This window comes from Sphaerodactylus townsendi, linkage group LG05 (assembly GCF_021028975.2).
Source record: "Sphaerodactylus townsendi isolate TG3544 linkage group LG05, MPM_Stown_v2.3, whole genome shotgun sequence".
NCBI classification, from domain to species: Eukaryota; Metazoa; Chordata; class Lepidosauria; order Squamata; family Sphaerodactylidae; genus Sphaerodactylus; species Sphaerodactylus townsendi.
Genome location: NC_059429.1, coordinates 60,901,485 through 60,917,513, shown reverse-complemented (window position 1 = coordinate 60,917,513; position 16,029 = coordinate 60,901,485).

Genomic DNA, 16,029 nt, shown 5'->3' with positions numbered 1-16,029 from the left:
GTAATATTAATCAGAACAACAGAAGCAGACAATGAAATGCAAATTGAAAGTTAAGGTCGAAACTCTTATAGGGACATTTAGGCAGTATTTCACCTTAATAAGATAACATTTCAAAACCCCTGGAGCCTTAAGAAATTAGTAGCATCTAGTGATCCTCTACTGTGACAGTGCTGTCTTTTGAAAATTAAAAGTGATTCTTATTGCCTTGACAAGTGAAGTTCCAGAATGTGCCCTTTAACCCTTTGTGTCTGGCAGAACTGACAGCAGGTGTGATGGCAAGATCTATTTTACCCTCCTGATTGTATTGTATTGTCTGTTAAATAAGAACATTGGGCAGTTCACTGATAGGTAAATCATTTTTGCTTGGTGGGGTGAAAAGTACACACAAATGTTTGTCCTCCTCAGTATTTAGATATATTAAGACTGACACTTGAACTGGAATACTGTTCTAGAATTGAATCAAGTGCCTCTTTATATCATCTGTCACATGTAAATGGACTCAGTATTGACCATTAGTAATATAGGGCTTTCAGTTAATGTATGGCTATGTTGTTTCAGTGGATCTTATGCATAACAAGGACTTTATGGACTTACCATGATAGGTACTGTTCTAGGTTTGAAACCAAATGTTGCCTGGAAGGTGTCTATCATGCTTACAGGGTCACAGCCCTACAGGGTGGAACTCAATATTCTATGCTGGAACTTTCTTGAATGTTCAAGAACTTGTGTTTATTTAAACCAGACCTGGGCATTATACGGCCCGCGGGCCACATCTGGCCCGCCGGATGACTCTGACTGGCCCCCCTGCCTTGCTGGGGAGCGAGGCGCCTTTGAAAGCCCCGCAGAAGCCGGTTGCCTTGGCTGCCGGCTTCTGCGGGGCTTTCAAAAGCGCCTCACCCCCCTGCCTTTTGGCCTGGCCCTCCACAATATTTTCTGTTTCTTATGCGGCCCCATGGAAAAAAGAATTGCCCACCCCTGATTTAAACCATTAATTGGCTGGGTTTTTTAGCTTATAGGAACTCAAACTAGCTTATGTAAATAATAATGAAATACAATAAAATACATGGAATACATAAAAACCACTAGTTCAAATAATTAATTTAAAACTGCCGAAGAACTAATCAGATGCTAGTGTTCATTAAAAGTACCTAGTAAGGAACTGGATGCAGGAAACTTAGATAACCATAGTAATTTACATACTTGTAGTCTCCTCTGCATTGAGTGTGTATTCCCTTTGGGTTTGATTCTTGGTTATGCACACATGTACCATCTTTGGAACACACTGTGCACTCACATCAGAGAATTCCCAGTTTCCAAAACCTGTTAAACTGCAACTTTATATCTCCCTTTGCAGGAAAAGCAAATAAGATCATTGTACATTAAGGTTTCTTTGAGTTTCTTCACCCTCCCCACCTTTCCCCACCCACGCAACAGCAGTTTCTCCCACTCTTTGGGCCACCATTTGAAAATGGTCGGAAGGGCTTTCTTTAAAAAGAAAAAATTCAACGCTAAAGAGCTATTGTTGGACTGATAGATGCTTGAAATTTACATGGTCTAGCAAAGTAACGCTAGACCACAAAACCCCACACGCCCCAAAAAGCAGCAGGCGTGTTGAAACAACAAGGAAGTGGCAGACAGGCAACAAGGCGTATCGGCTTGGCTAGGGACACTTTGTGGGGGAGAATCCCTGTGTAAACAAAAAAACATGGGAAAAAACCACTGCAAAGCAAACAGCTGCAGGGAAAATATAGTGCATTCATAAATGGACATGTCCTGTTAACATTCTGCCTATTAAATATACATACCAATGAAGGAGAAAGAATAATTTCTACAGTTCTTTCATTTCCACACTGCTTTTTGTCATTGTAGCAATTTTACTCCTATTATAAGTGATTACATTTTTCTTGGATGATAGTGTGGGCAATAGTCTACATGCATGGCATTGCATTTATGTCTCAAAAACAGGTGCTTGGCTTGGGTGGCAATTTTATTGTTTGACAGCAGCTTGATGGCCACTTGGAATATTAGCTAGGATAATGTACTCTTTAACACGGATGTGATCAAAAGCTGAAAGCATTTTTATTTTAAAATTCCTGCCTGTGCAGATTTTACATCAAAGTGGCAAAAAAGCAGGGGGTGGGGGAGACCCAAAATGATCTATCAAGCAAAGAGTGTGCCTACACTGTATTTTGGCCTGGGAAATAATTGTAACCTGGGTCAAATTGGCTAATAACTCTGACATTGGTTAAATTTCTATTTCTCTGTAGCTTCAGTCTAAACACATGTAAATGAGTAGCATCACTATGCATAGGATTGCACTGTCAACATACTTCCTTGGCACATCTTTTCTTCCCTATATCTTTATGCTCTGTATTATGTAAGAACCTTTGGGAGATGGTTGGGCAGATGGCACATTTTGAATATCTTCAACTCTGTGGTTCGGTATCAAAACATTCACAACTAACCTCAGAAGGGAACTGTATAACTTTATTTATTCTGAGGAAGGGTTGTCATTAAATTGCTTATTTTCTTATCTTTTTTACTTATGAACTTGGATAACTTCTAAAACATTGCAAAATTCTCTCTGTGAACTTCCTGCCAAACAAATTTGCCAAAAGTTTATTGCTTTAAAAACTTCTAAGTAGAATACATGGTATACAATAGAACATTGTACTCAAAGAAATATAGTAGAGGCAACTTTAGAAATGAACTCTTTTTATATTTTTAATTCTTCAGCAGTACAATGCTTGCTGTCAATCAGGGGCAGGCAAACTTTATTTTAATTTATTTTTTTCAAGCACCTTAGGAATGACCAGAAACAAAATGTTGGTCTAGTGGTTGAAATCAGTAACAAAACAGCAGCTTGTACAAAAGTTACAGTGCACAGCAGATCTGCAAGTGCATGGGTGGGGGGTGGATTTGCCTCTGCTGTTTTCCCAAACCCCCCCGCACCCCCATTTTCCCCCATTGCTGTGCAGGGGAAAGAGTTTCAATGCAGGGGAAAGAGTCAGTAGCCTGCTCATTTCCCATTCAGAGCAAGGGTGTGTGTATACACATGTGAAGGAGGAAAAGGACAGATGGATAGGAAAGAGCACTGTTTTCTCATCTAGAGCTAAGGGATATGTGTATGCCTCCCTCTCAAGAAATAGAAGGTGCAGCAGCATCTTTAAAGAAAAGCATAAAAAGTGATTATAAGAATAATGGAGGAAGAGAGAGCATCTACAGGAGAGCATCCTGCTGTTTTTAACTGTATTTATGGAAACTACATTATGACGGTTTTATGGTTTTATGTTGTACACCGCCCAGAGCCCTTTGAGGATGGGGCGGTATATTAAATAAATAAATAAATAAATAAACGAACAAACAAACAAATAAATAAATAATAATCTACAGACAACAGTACCTAAGGCAAGCACTGAAATTGTGCCCCTGTCCAAACATCTGACACAAAGGGACTTGCTTCCAAGAAAACATGCAGAGACTCAGATGAAAAATATTCAGCTTTTCAGATTCAGGCCACTAATTACACTTGGCATATTTATAGTGATTCTGAACATGAAAATGCTTCACATAAACCTCAGCAAATCTTACAACATCTCTGTAAAGTAAGATACCATTATCGTCATAACATTGTGTTCCCTAAGGCCTACTAGTAATCTCCAGCTTGAAGTGAGATGTATACTAATGGGGAACAGGCCATTAAGTTCCACATACTGTATTAACCCAATTATACTGTTGCTGAAATTGCTCTAGGATTATACTGCTGCTTGTCAAATAAAGATCTGAAGGATCCAAAGAGCTTTTAAACAACCTTAGAGTAAAACTACCTGTTCCTGTGTCCTGAAATCCCAGCAAATCCATATGCAGGAAGGAAACTGCACAGGGAGACAGCAGAATGTTAACCAATAGTGTAAACTTGCATATGGGGGCGCAACAGAGACTGTGCCGTTGCGGATGTGGATCTCCTGAAACCATATTTCATATCCTCCTGGAATGTCATCTTCATAGTGACCTGTGCATGATTTTAATCCACCCTTTGTTGCTTCCAAGGCTTAATTAGTCTAAATTCCAGACCAGTCGCTTTTTGTTAAGTGATTGTCGTCCATCAATTACCTTTGCAGTGGCTAAGTTCTTGGAAAACATTTTAAATACCAATATTTAAATGTTGTAAATGTAAATATATTTGCAATTTTATATGCCATTAAAGGTTGAATTGATTGAGCATATGGGGACGGGGCAGAATAGATGCATACAATTGACTCATTGCTGTACCTCCCCACCAGCATCTAAATGCACATTTTTACTGTCTTCCATTTACACACAGAGAGAACTGCCTCTCCTACCCCCGCCTTCCTTGACTTCCCATCTTTAAAAACAGGAGATCAGGCTGTGTCCAGTGGATGGTTCTGGCTGTCAGGAAATGCTGGCCAGATGCACAATTAATCTTCCAAAGCAGAGGGTTTGGGGTGCTTTTCATCCAAGCCCAATTGAAATAATTAAAACACATACACATGCGAACATAAACTTGTGCCCATAAAAGGTTCTCTCTCATCCTCAGCAGCTGGAAGCTTCTGCAAACAGAAAGGCCCTTCCCAAGGGTTCAGTCGGTGGTTGCAAAGCAACACCTCTGGAATAGACCTTGTTATGTGCCTTTAAGAGTCAGGGCCAACACACAGTCAGCATCACTCTAATGGCACATTGTCAACAGAGTAGTTGTGTGTATGGGTGGGTGGGTGCTAGGAGCTTGTCTTAGTCATATGGCTGCTGCAGGCCTTTGTTACAGGTGGGCACCCCTGTGGGTTCATCACCCCAAGATCACCTAGTTGCCCTGAAGCCTTTTTTAAAAAAAAACAAAAAAACCTCCAGCAAATAGTCCAGCAAGACATATTTAACTGAACCCAATTTGGCACAAGTGCATTCAGATAATGAAAGGCATTTCAAATTATCATAAACATCTGACCATCATTTTCCAAATACAAGTAGACCTGCATATTTAATTTTTTTCAATATCATTTTATCCATCAAGTATCTCCTTCCATTTAATTTAGTACACCCCCTACATTAGGCTGACCAGCCGTCCCGCTTTTGGCAGGACCGTCACGCCTTTGGACAATTTGTCCCGCGTCCCGCGGGTTCTACAAATTGTCCCGATTTTGGGGAGGCTGCTGCACTGCCTTGGGGGCGCAAGGCAGTGCCGGGCAGCCCGTCTTGCTCCAAGAAAGCCGTCATGGGCGCAGCGACGGGTTTCTTCTGTCGCCTACCTGTCACAGGGCTAAGGCAAACGGCAAGCTCCCAGAAGCACCGCGGTGGTGCTCCTGGGCTAAGGACCCGATGCACGCATTGCCACCTCCCCGTCCCGGATCACAAAGGTGACCATCTGGTCACCTTACCCTACATGCCACTCTCGTGTTTCAGCTCCACAGTTCCTTGGCGTTCTCCAATCTGCAGCAGGCAACCCAGGAGAAGGGCTTCTAATCAAGGGGAGCACCTCTTCTATCTCAAGGTCTTCCAAGGGTGGGGAATGCTCCCAATCAACTGCCTGCAGTGCTTTGTGTTTGTGGTGGGCTGTCAAAATTTTGCCCCCAACCACTCACCTACTTGCCCTTCCACCCTCTGAGATGCACACAAACAGCTGTGATAGGCAAGGAACTGCCCTCAGTTTCCACTGTGAGGTCTGCAGGGAGGTCACATTGTCGTCATACCTTTAGGTGGTTTCCAACTGGTTAGGGCACAAATAGGTGGGCTGTATGACAGGGCCTGATCCATGCTGACCACAGGCTTGTTTGAAAGGACAGCTTGAGGGTAGAAGGAATGGCTGCTAGCCATATCCAGCCCCTCATTTGTTGTATGATTATCCACATCAGCCTGTTGAGAACATAGCATGCATGGCCAGAGCAGGGTGCTTGGGATCTACTGGTGGGTGCATGGGGGCTCCACTGGGATGCTGGACCAATCTAGTCAGGTGCCTTTGGATATGGGGTTTGTTGCATTCGCACCATAGGTCCCTTCTAGCCTGTTGCATTGGTACATTCGCCTCCTCAACTCATTTCTGTGGCTGCTGTCAACAGTGACACTAATTAAAGGGACCTGCTTGCCATCCTCTTGGCGGCGGGGGGAGCTGCGCTCAACTGAAAGATAGTGTGTAATAGTTATCTGTGGACTCACACCTATGGGTGTTGAGGAGCTGTTCTCCTGTGAACAACTGTGCCTTTATGTAGACCTTCGCAGACATGTAGACTTCTGCCATCATGATTCTCTTCAACTGGAACTAAGAGGGAGGGGTGTACCAGGTAGGAAACGAACAGAGAACCCTGAGGAACCTGATATATTCTGATATTCTGTAGGGCTAAGCATCTATGACAATCATCTCGCCATGGCATGATCAGTACTACGTGCTACTGCCTAACTCCCAAAACTTAAAAAAAACCCTCCCCCCCCCCTCCTTACTTACCTTAGCTGGGTATCTCTTTTGGGGGTGGGGGTGCACTTTCAGTACTTACCCCAGGTGCTGAAAAGTATTTATATGTTGTTTTAAATTGATTTTATTGTTTTATCCAAAGTGTTGAAAGCTGACCTAAGCCTGTGAGAGGAAGAGTGGCATATAAAACTAATGAAATAAATAAAAAGTCCCTCTTGACACAAACTCTTTTTAAGTCAGTTTCTTCAGTTCTACCCACTCTGTCCAGAAGACAAACTAGCTCTGCTTTTAGACCCTGGACTAGGAATTCTCTCCCTAGAAATTAATTCCCCTTCTTGGCTAGAGGAAGATCTCTTCTTTTCCCAGTACTTACTGCCAACCCCACAGGTCTTTCACAGACATTAGTCTGTTCTCTCCGGAACTCAAAGTTGAACTTTTCTTAATCTTTTTAGAAGCTCTGACTCCCCCTTAACTCCACCCACTTCCAGCCCATAACATACTCTGTGAGCAAACACTTTAGAGCCAGGCTTCTCTGTCATTGCTGAAGTCTTTCACAGTCTCCCCCACCCCCTGCCTGAGGCTGCTCCCTTTCATGCCAGTATGAACCTCTGTGCAGGAGCTGTGTTGCTGCCATGATTGCACTGGTGTCCCTTTGTTGCACTCCTTCACTGTTATCCAGCACTGGTGCAAGTGCCCACCTCTGGAATACATGCCCTTTACATTGAAGCAAGGGGCATTTACACTGGTGGCAGGATCATATTGCTGCCATAGCACATTTGCCCCTCTTGTGGCTTAAACTTATAGAGGTTAATTTTTTTAATTATTGTTTTATTTTTGTTACTATATAAACTATAAGAATGGTGGATCTGCAACCCTACAAAGGAAAAGCTTAAAATGTAGCTGTCAACCTCTGCTCCTGAAAAATAACCAATAACCAATAGTGCCATTAATAAGTAAAAGAACAGAATATGGAGTAGGAAAAGAACCCCTAACTGGCTCCCATCCTGCCTTCACCCTATACATGATATTTCTAAACAGATAATGTTTTTTACTCTTATACAAGCTTTTCTTATTATTTCCTTTTTAAATTAATCACGTTGATGTCAACCTCTTTGTGAAAATCTAACAAAAAAGACAATAAACATAACCTTTCTCTATTGCTAACAATCTCTACCTATTTTTTAAACTTTTGTAGACCTTTGTGCCATATTAGATCATTGTCTATCTACTTATATTTTTGTGATTATTCTAACTCTCTTAATCTGTACTCATCTAAAATGTCTATGTTGCTTTCTTATTTTCCCACCTACCCATCATGTTTCTCAGTTTAATCCCTTGGTGTTTCGTTCCTTTCCCCTAATCTAATAATATGGAGCAAGAAATGAAATAAATTAAACTTATTCGGATTGTCTAAAGTTCTTTTTTGTTCTTGTTGAAGACCTTTCTTGCTTCTTGAATGTTTGCGATCTTTTGATAGGCTCCATTAAACATGAAACACAGTCCCACTGTCAGTAGCCATCTGAAGGGTATTTTCTTCTTTTTCAGAGCATCCATAAGAAATCTGTATTCCTTCCTTTTCAATAGTATTTCTTGTGACCTGATAGATATTACATTAGTGTAGTAAAGCTGAGACCAGTTTCTGCTATTGTGGGTTGTAAATATGCTTATCTTACATACATTTGAGCTTTGCATGGAAATGCTAGTTTGTACTTTTTGCATTATAGTGCCTGTTGACTTCATTTAGTTTTTCTTGATTCCTGATTAAATGAGCTGTAGTTCATAATTGTCTACACCACAATAAATATGTTAATCTTTTCACTGCTACACAACTTTTTCATGGCTTGATTCAGACATTCTTTCAGAGTGAAAGAATCTGTTTATGATTCAATTCTCTCCAATTGTCTTCACTTTTGCTCTATTTTAATGTTCACAATTTATTTATCTCTAAGATCCTGGTGCCACATTTTATTAAGACTGCATATTTTCACACTAAAAACAGAAGATTAACCAGCATACTGTAAACAGGCACAGCTATTGATAGATGTCTCCAAGAAATTAGAAACCAGCATGTTGTGCCTTAAATAGGCAAGATGAAATTTATATATGGAGTTGCTGTTTTGCAAGGAACACACATATAGCTACAGTAAGGCCATAATGTATAATGCTACTGTAACATACAACACTGTGGGGTAGTGCACTGACAGCACCTTTAGCTATGACAAATTCTGGGTATACCTGTGCTTTAGGGGAATGAATGATAAAGCAGTCATGCAACAATCAGCGATGCAATTACAGACAGCAGCAGTGGTTGCAACAGTTCCCAGCCAGGTGTGGAAACCAATGGCACACTGCTGTCTAGCCAGCTGTCTCATCAGATGCAGGAATAGAGGTAGTTGTTGAACTGTGATGTGGAGAAGTCTATGTGGCTAAATATGCCAGATATTTTGGCTGCTTCAGCCAGAAGTACCATAGTGCTGTTTATATAGATTAAATTCTAAGATTGAAGGTCTCAAGCTGCTGCACCATTTCAGGTGCCTAAGTGGCAAAAGCCACATACACACACTGCCGCCACTCACTTAAATGTTCTTAATTATTAGTTTTCTAAGACACAAACTTGATCTTTTAAATCTGCAAAACTGATAGGGATTTAAAGTCAGAACTACATTTTGAAACAAGCTTGCTGTTATTTTACTGGATATTCCCTGACTTCGACAGACCTAAAGTTTTGTGGTCATACCTGGCACAACACTATATTTTATAAAATGCCTACTTCTAGAAGTACTACTTCAGTAAGATTTTAGGATTTTGGCAGGGAACTAGAAATTTGGATTCTGGAACAAATAGCTGTATTGTACTGCTAGGATGCCTTGGTGCTCTTCAAAATGTTTTCATAGAGCTCTTGTTCCTTTTGTTGAAATTAATGTTCTAGTTAGGCTTATTTATCTGCTTATATACAAGATTTCTAAAATATATCTCAGCTGTTTTGTCTGAAGTGCTGTGCAAAACAGTGAAATCATCCACTAAAATAATATCTAAGCTAACTAAAATTAGTATCTAAACTAAACTCTTGAATATACACCTTAACTTGTTGAGAGGGTAAGGATGTATCAGTAAAGCTAACAGCGATATTGAACAGGGTTTAGACTCTGTCAAGAGGGTCAACTTCCAGCAGAGTTACTCAAAGTGGAATGGTCAAATCCAAGACCTCAGACTAAGATGCATCTCCCCCTTCACAAATCAATGGCTACATCAGCAGAAGAGAACAGACAATCCCAAAGGTGATGGGGGCAGAGAAATCTTTGATGGGTAGCTACTAGGCAGTAGTAGTAGTGGAAGGTGACATCAGTGGATGATCTATCATAGACAACAGAAGCCAACCCTGTGCTGAAGCAATGGTAAACCACTTCTTACCATTGCCTCAAAAACCCTAGGAAGTTGTAATGTATTGGCATAGTATTCGTGCAGATCCCAGCAGGGCTGCCTTCTGAATTTGACAGATGTTAATTTTGTCAATTCGAATTTGAAGATGTTTCAAGTACTGCCATTGTTTTTTCGGAATGGCTCCCAGCGTGCTGATTACCACTGGGACGACCTCAGCTGGTTTGTGCCATAGCCGCTGAAGCTCAATTTTCAAATCGTGGTATCTAGTGACCTTCTGGTGTTCTTTTTCCATGATCCTGCTGTCACCGGGTACTGCTATGTCAATGATGGTCACTTTCTTGTCCTCGATCATGGTGATGTCTGGCGTATTGTGTTTCAACACTTTGTCCGTTTGGATTTGAAAGACCCACAGTAATTCTTGCATAAATTCCAGTGGATCATCTTGGCCACTGAGTTGTGCCTCTGTTTGTACTCAGTCTGGGCAATCTTTTTGCAGCAACTGAGGACATGATCTACAGTTTCATCAGCTTCTTTGCACAATCTGCATTTTGCATCATCCAAGGATTTTTCGGTTCTGGCCTTGATCGAATTTGTTCTGATGGCTTGCTCTTGGGCGGCTAAAATCAGGGATTCAGTTTCCTTTTTCAGAGTTCCAGTTGTTAACCACAGCCAGGTCTTTTCATTGTCCACCTTGTCCTTGATCTTCTCCAGAGATTGGCCGTGCAGAGCTTTGTTGTGCCAGCTTTTGGTCCTCATTTTACTCACATTTTTTCTGTATTCTTGTTTGGTTTTCTGGGTCTTCAGCAAATGTCTGTTCTTCACCTCAATCAATGCCTGTTCTTGACTTATATTCACATAATACCTCCAGCATAGCTCTCAATGTCATTGAAGCATGCAAGCCCCTTCCCCACGATAAGGGGGTGCCCATTAGGGGATTATTATTATTATTTGTTTATTTCACAGCTGCCAGTTCTTTAGATGGTTGTTGTTGTTAGATTTGGTTTACAGCCCACTCCCGAAGGGCTATTTTTAATTTAATTAATACTGTAGTATTCCCCATTAATATGTATGGGTGTGGAAGCTGATCAACAAAAAAAGTTGACAGGAAGAAAATTGAATCCTTTGAAATGTGGGGTTGGAGGAGAGTTTTATGGGTACCATGGACTGTCAAAAAGACCAATCAGCAGGTTCTAAATCAAATCAAGCCAGAAATCCCCCAAGAAGTTAAACTGATTAAATAAAGACTCGTACTTTGGTCACATTATGAGAAGACGTCACTAGAAAAGATAATAATGCTAGGAAAAGTTGAAGGCAACAAGTAAAGAGGAAGATCCAATTTGAGATGGATTGACTAAATAAAGGGAGCCATAGGCCTCAGTCTGCAAGATGTGAGCATGGCTGTTAACAATAGCACATTTGGAGATCATTAATTCACAGGATTGCCGTTGTCAGAAGTGACCTTCTTCTGCACTAAACACACACAAACTAAGATAAATGAAAACAAACTTGTCAAGTATAGTAGGGCTAATTTCCAAAGACAGAATAAAATATCCTCGCTGTTTGTTTCCAGAATGAGCTTGGAAGTAAGTTCCAGTTAAATAAATTAGTCTTAAAAGCAAACATGGTTTAGATCAGAATATTATTTCTAAGTAATGATGTCCACAAGCAGTGACGTGCCACAAGAGGGACTGAAGCATACCTGGAGAAATTTCTCCATCTTGTTGAAAGTAGCCATCATTCTATGCTATGAGGAATAGAGTACTAACATGCAACCTTGATCCTTCTCCTCTGCCAATATATGGACAAGTTCATCCTCAATGCGGGTGCTTGACACCAACCCACACTGCAGCTGATAAGTGCAAAGGAATCTCAGAAGCATCTGCATGATGTAGAAGAGTCTCAACCAGTGGTGGGATTCAAGTAATTTAACAACCGGTTCCGGTGGTGGGATTCAAATAATTTAATAACTGGCTGTTTACAAGCACCATTTTAACAACCGGTTCTGCCGAAATGGTGCGAACCTGCTGAATCCCACCACTGGTCCCAACCCTGAATCTTGGATAACTGAGCAAAGGAAGGTATAGGATGTCAGAAAGAAAAGAACAATGAGATTAATTTCCTGACTCCAGGAGGGCTTTAGACTTGTTTTTCTTACTCAGACAACAGCTCCTATGTCAATATTTGCAGAACAAAACCACTTTGCTACATGGGAAAGAGGTGCTCAAAGGGAACAAACAACACTGAGCTAGTACAAACTCTTTGCATGAGCCTAAACAATTCTTTAGATCCTAAACTCTAAGAATGATGCCTTTGGATTGCCGTGCACTTTCAAGTAGGACGCCTGCTTATTGTTCTGGGAACTAATGAAAAAAAATGTACACATGTATGTATATGAGTCTTTTAGAATGTGAGAATGAAGTGTTCCTCCAATGTTAATTCAGAAATCCCCCTGTACCCCAGCTATAACATTTGGAAAACTATTTTATGAAATTATTATTCAAAATTAGGCAAACACCCTTTGCAGCTGGCATTTCCCCTATAAATCTAGCTCATTACATGAAACAAAACTTCCTGTATTAGCTGAGCTCCAGGAGCATAATGATCAGAAGGTTTTTGATCAATAATTATCCTAATCTCCCAGAAACAAATGGATTTTGTCACACCAGCTCCAGGCAGTTGAAGAAAATCATAGCATTTTGCAGTCTTTCCAGCTGTGAGGTCTCTACCTAGTGCTGGGGCCTCAGAAGGGAAGCTAATAAAAGAACATATGGTATGTGTACAATTTGCACAATGTCCACAAAACTCTCACCATAATTTTGACAATGCAGGAAGCCTATTAGATTTATGGGTATAATGCTGAAATACCCTGGGGCTGAGGCAGGATTCTAAATTGGCTGATACTTCCATGGTTTATATAGCACAGAAACAACTAAAGGTTGCAGGAGACTTTCCTGTAGGGGTAATGCTTTGTAATGGAGAGACTCCCTGGAGATGCTTACAAATCATGCCTCCCGGAAAGCTGTGCTTTTCAAGTGCCCCATACAGTTATTTTTGGCAAAGTATATTGGAAGCTTTTGGTTTCCAAGGGCAGCTATTTTTGCAGACCACAGTTATAAAGTTTATAGAATTAGGGTTGGTTTAATCTTATTCATTCATAGATTTTTTTGTTGCAAGTATCATTTGCAGATTTGGTTTCTCTAGATCCTCCCAACAGTGCCTGAATACTCCATGGGAATCAAAGTTTGTAGAAGCTGTTAGTGGTCCACAACTTAAAATCCAAAGATATGCCTAGTCAGGAAGCAGTTGATACCTGCAAATGAAAGATAATTATTTCCATATATTTAAATGTAAGAAACCAAAGTCCTGCAGCTTTTGGTGGATTAAGATTCATTGTGGCGGTGTTATTAGAGAACCTGAGAAACTGTGCAGCTGTGTGTAAGAGAACTGTTTTTTCAGAAGATCTTGCTGAGTCAACAGTTGTGAGGCGCTGTTCTCTGGTGACCACTCTCTCCTCACTTTCCCCTGCTGCCGCTGGGGGTTCCAGGTCAGGATTAGGGGTCTCGGCCTCAGAAAGGGAAGGAGAGGAGGATGTCTCCGAGGGTTGGATATTCCCCAGCTCACATGGGAGTCTTTTCAGCCCCCTTTTCGGCTTTGCCATCTTCCTCTTCTGTTAAAGGTGTTGCTGCACCCCTTTCCAGTAGTGGGATTCAGCAGGTTCGCACCACTTCAGCAGAACCAGTTGTTAAAATGGTGCTTGTAAACAACCAGTTGTTAAATTATTTGAATCGCACCACTGCCCCTTTCCCTATCCTGGTCCAACCAGGCTCCCTAGGTCACCTCCTAGACGTTCCCTCTGGGCCTGAATTGGTTCTCCCCCATCCCTTGGGACCTGTCTCCTCCTACACCCACTCACCCCGTGAATCGACCTCACCTTCAGTCACTGAGGCCTTGCTAGCAGCCAGCCAGCTTGCCTCACACTAGGAGGCTGAAGTCATTACTAGGTGAGGCTGCATCTTGGGTGGCCCTTCCTGGCTACAGTGGGACCCCTACTCTCTCTCCTGGGGTGGCTGCAGCTCACACTGGCTTACCCTACTCATCTCCTCCTGGCATCAGGACAAGCCATGGACCTCTTTCTCCTGACCCCATGCTGCTGTCTTGAGGCTCTCCATCATCTTGGCAGGCCTGGGGAAGTGCGGCTTAAAATTGGAGGTGGGGGGGGGGGGGTTATAAACAGTTCCAAGCCATTGCTGGCTTGGGACAATACTATTGTAGGCGCAGAAGGAAAAAGAGGGGTTTAGTTTTAATAATAAAGGCTTTCTCCTTTCCCTCCATTATTTTTTCTATAATGGGGAGATGGCAACCATAAAGCTGCTGACCAAAGAAATCATGCAGGCCTCAAGATCTATTCTTTCACTGTTACTAGCTAAGCTTGATAACCCTGAAGAATGCCCCTTGTTCACAATTATACAGAATGTGCAAACTAAACTGTTTTTGAGGTCTTCCTGTACCCAAAAGGATACCTTGAAGTTGCCCTTTTCTTGAGACAAGAGAGAGAAACTTTAAAATGTTTAGGCTCTTTGTCTGGGAATAGGGGCAACAAAGAACAATACTGATAAGAAGGAAACAGGGCTCTAGTTCACACCACGTCAAAGGGCGAAATGCTGACATCTTCCAATAAGGATTTTAGACAACTCCAATTGTTTTGGGGAAAAGGGAAATCTCCACCTTTTTGTATGATTGATTGATGAAGTGGGCATTTTGGGGTGTATTCTTTTCTGCCATTTTGATGTAACCTGTCTTTATGCTATAAAAGTAAGAACGCACTGCCATTTTGTGTGGCTCCCTTGATACTGTCTAGCCCGTTGTTGGCCGAATAAAATTCTCTTTGATTTTATTCTGTATCGGCTTGAGCTTTCTTGAACTTATTTAGTTTTAACCTGTTACTTCGCGGTAACATTATTTTGATGAGTTTAGGCTTACATTATATACTGATGCTGTTTTGTTATTTTGTGTTTTACCACACTATGACCAGATGAATGAATGGGTGACTGAAGAGTTCCCTGTCTATTCTGTCAATTACCAAGAAGTAAGATTTGAGTAGATCTGCAGTCTGCAGTACATGTCTAAATTCTAAGTTCAGGTAAATTTCTGGCAGTGCAATTCTACACAAAGTTATACTGCCCTAAAATTCATTGAAGTGAATGGGCCTTTAAAGATAATTGTCTAGGTTGCACTGTGGTGCCTTTTCAGCTAGTGGAGCTATAGTGGAGCTATAGACACAGTCAGCATTAGAGGTATTATCTGAAACAAAGCTTTTTGTTAGCAAAACCATTTCAGGATTGGGAATCTCAGATGCCCATTTATCATACATATGGGCCGTTTCCGCACGGGCCAAAAACGACGGCCTGGGGGCGGTAAAAACGCCGCCCCCAGGCCACCGTTCGCACAGGCGGCGCTGCTGAAACGCAGCAGCGCCGACCTGGCTGCCCTTCCCCTCCCTCAGGGCGGCGCCAGGTCACTTCTAAAAAACAAACCTTTTAAAGGGTTGTTTTTGAGGGAACAGCTGCTTCCCGGCTGCGCGGTGCAAACAGCACCGCCGGAATACTGATGTTGTGCTTTCTTTCCCTTTCCACTTACCTTGAAACTCAGCCGTTGCCCGCTGTTGTCGGGCTTCTCCCTCGCTCGTCCTCCGGACTTCTGGAGGTCGGAGGGCAGCGTGGGCGGGGCTACGGAGGCCAGCAGGCCAACGACGGGGACAAGGTAAGTGGGAAAGGGAAGGGGGCAGAGGCGGCTCCATGCGGAGCCGCCTGTCGTCTGCCGGCCTCTCCTGAGGCTGCTCAAAGTGACGCTATGCATGCGTTCTGCCTCCGCCTCCAAGCCGACAGAATTCTTTGCCGGCGTAATAGCGCATTAAATGAGGCCCGTGCAGAAAGGGCCATGGATTATGTACCAGCATCATAACAACATATTTTAAAGGCTTGTATTTTGGATTAATAAATTCTCCTGTTCCAAGAAAATGTAATTTTTTTATTTTTAATACACTGAATGGGTGGGGGGGGGAGAGAGAATAAACTTAATTTAAGTAAATAAAAATCTCCTTGATCAAAGCCCAATATTCTATGAATTATACTACATACATATAATAGAGAATGACGTTAATAACGATGGTGAAATAATGCAAAGTCCTAAGTAGTAAAATCTTATGATGCACACATAGGAGAGTCCATACC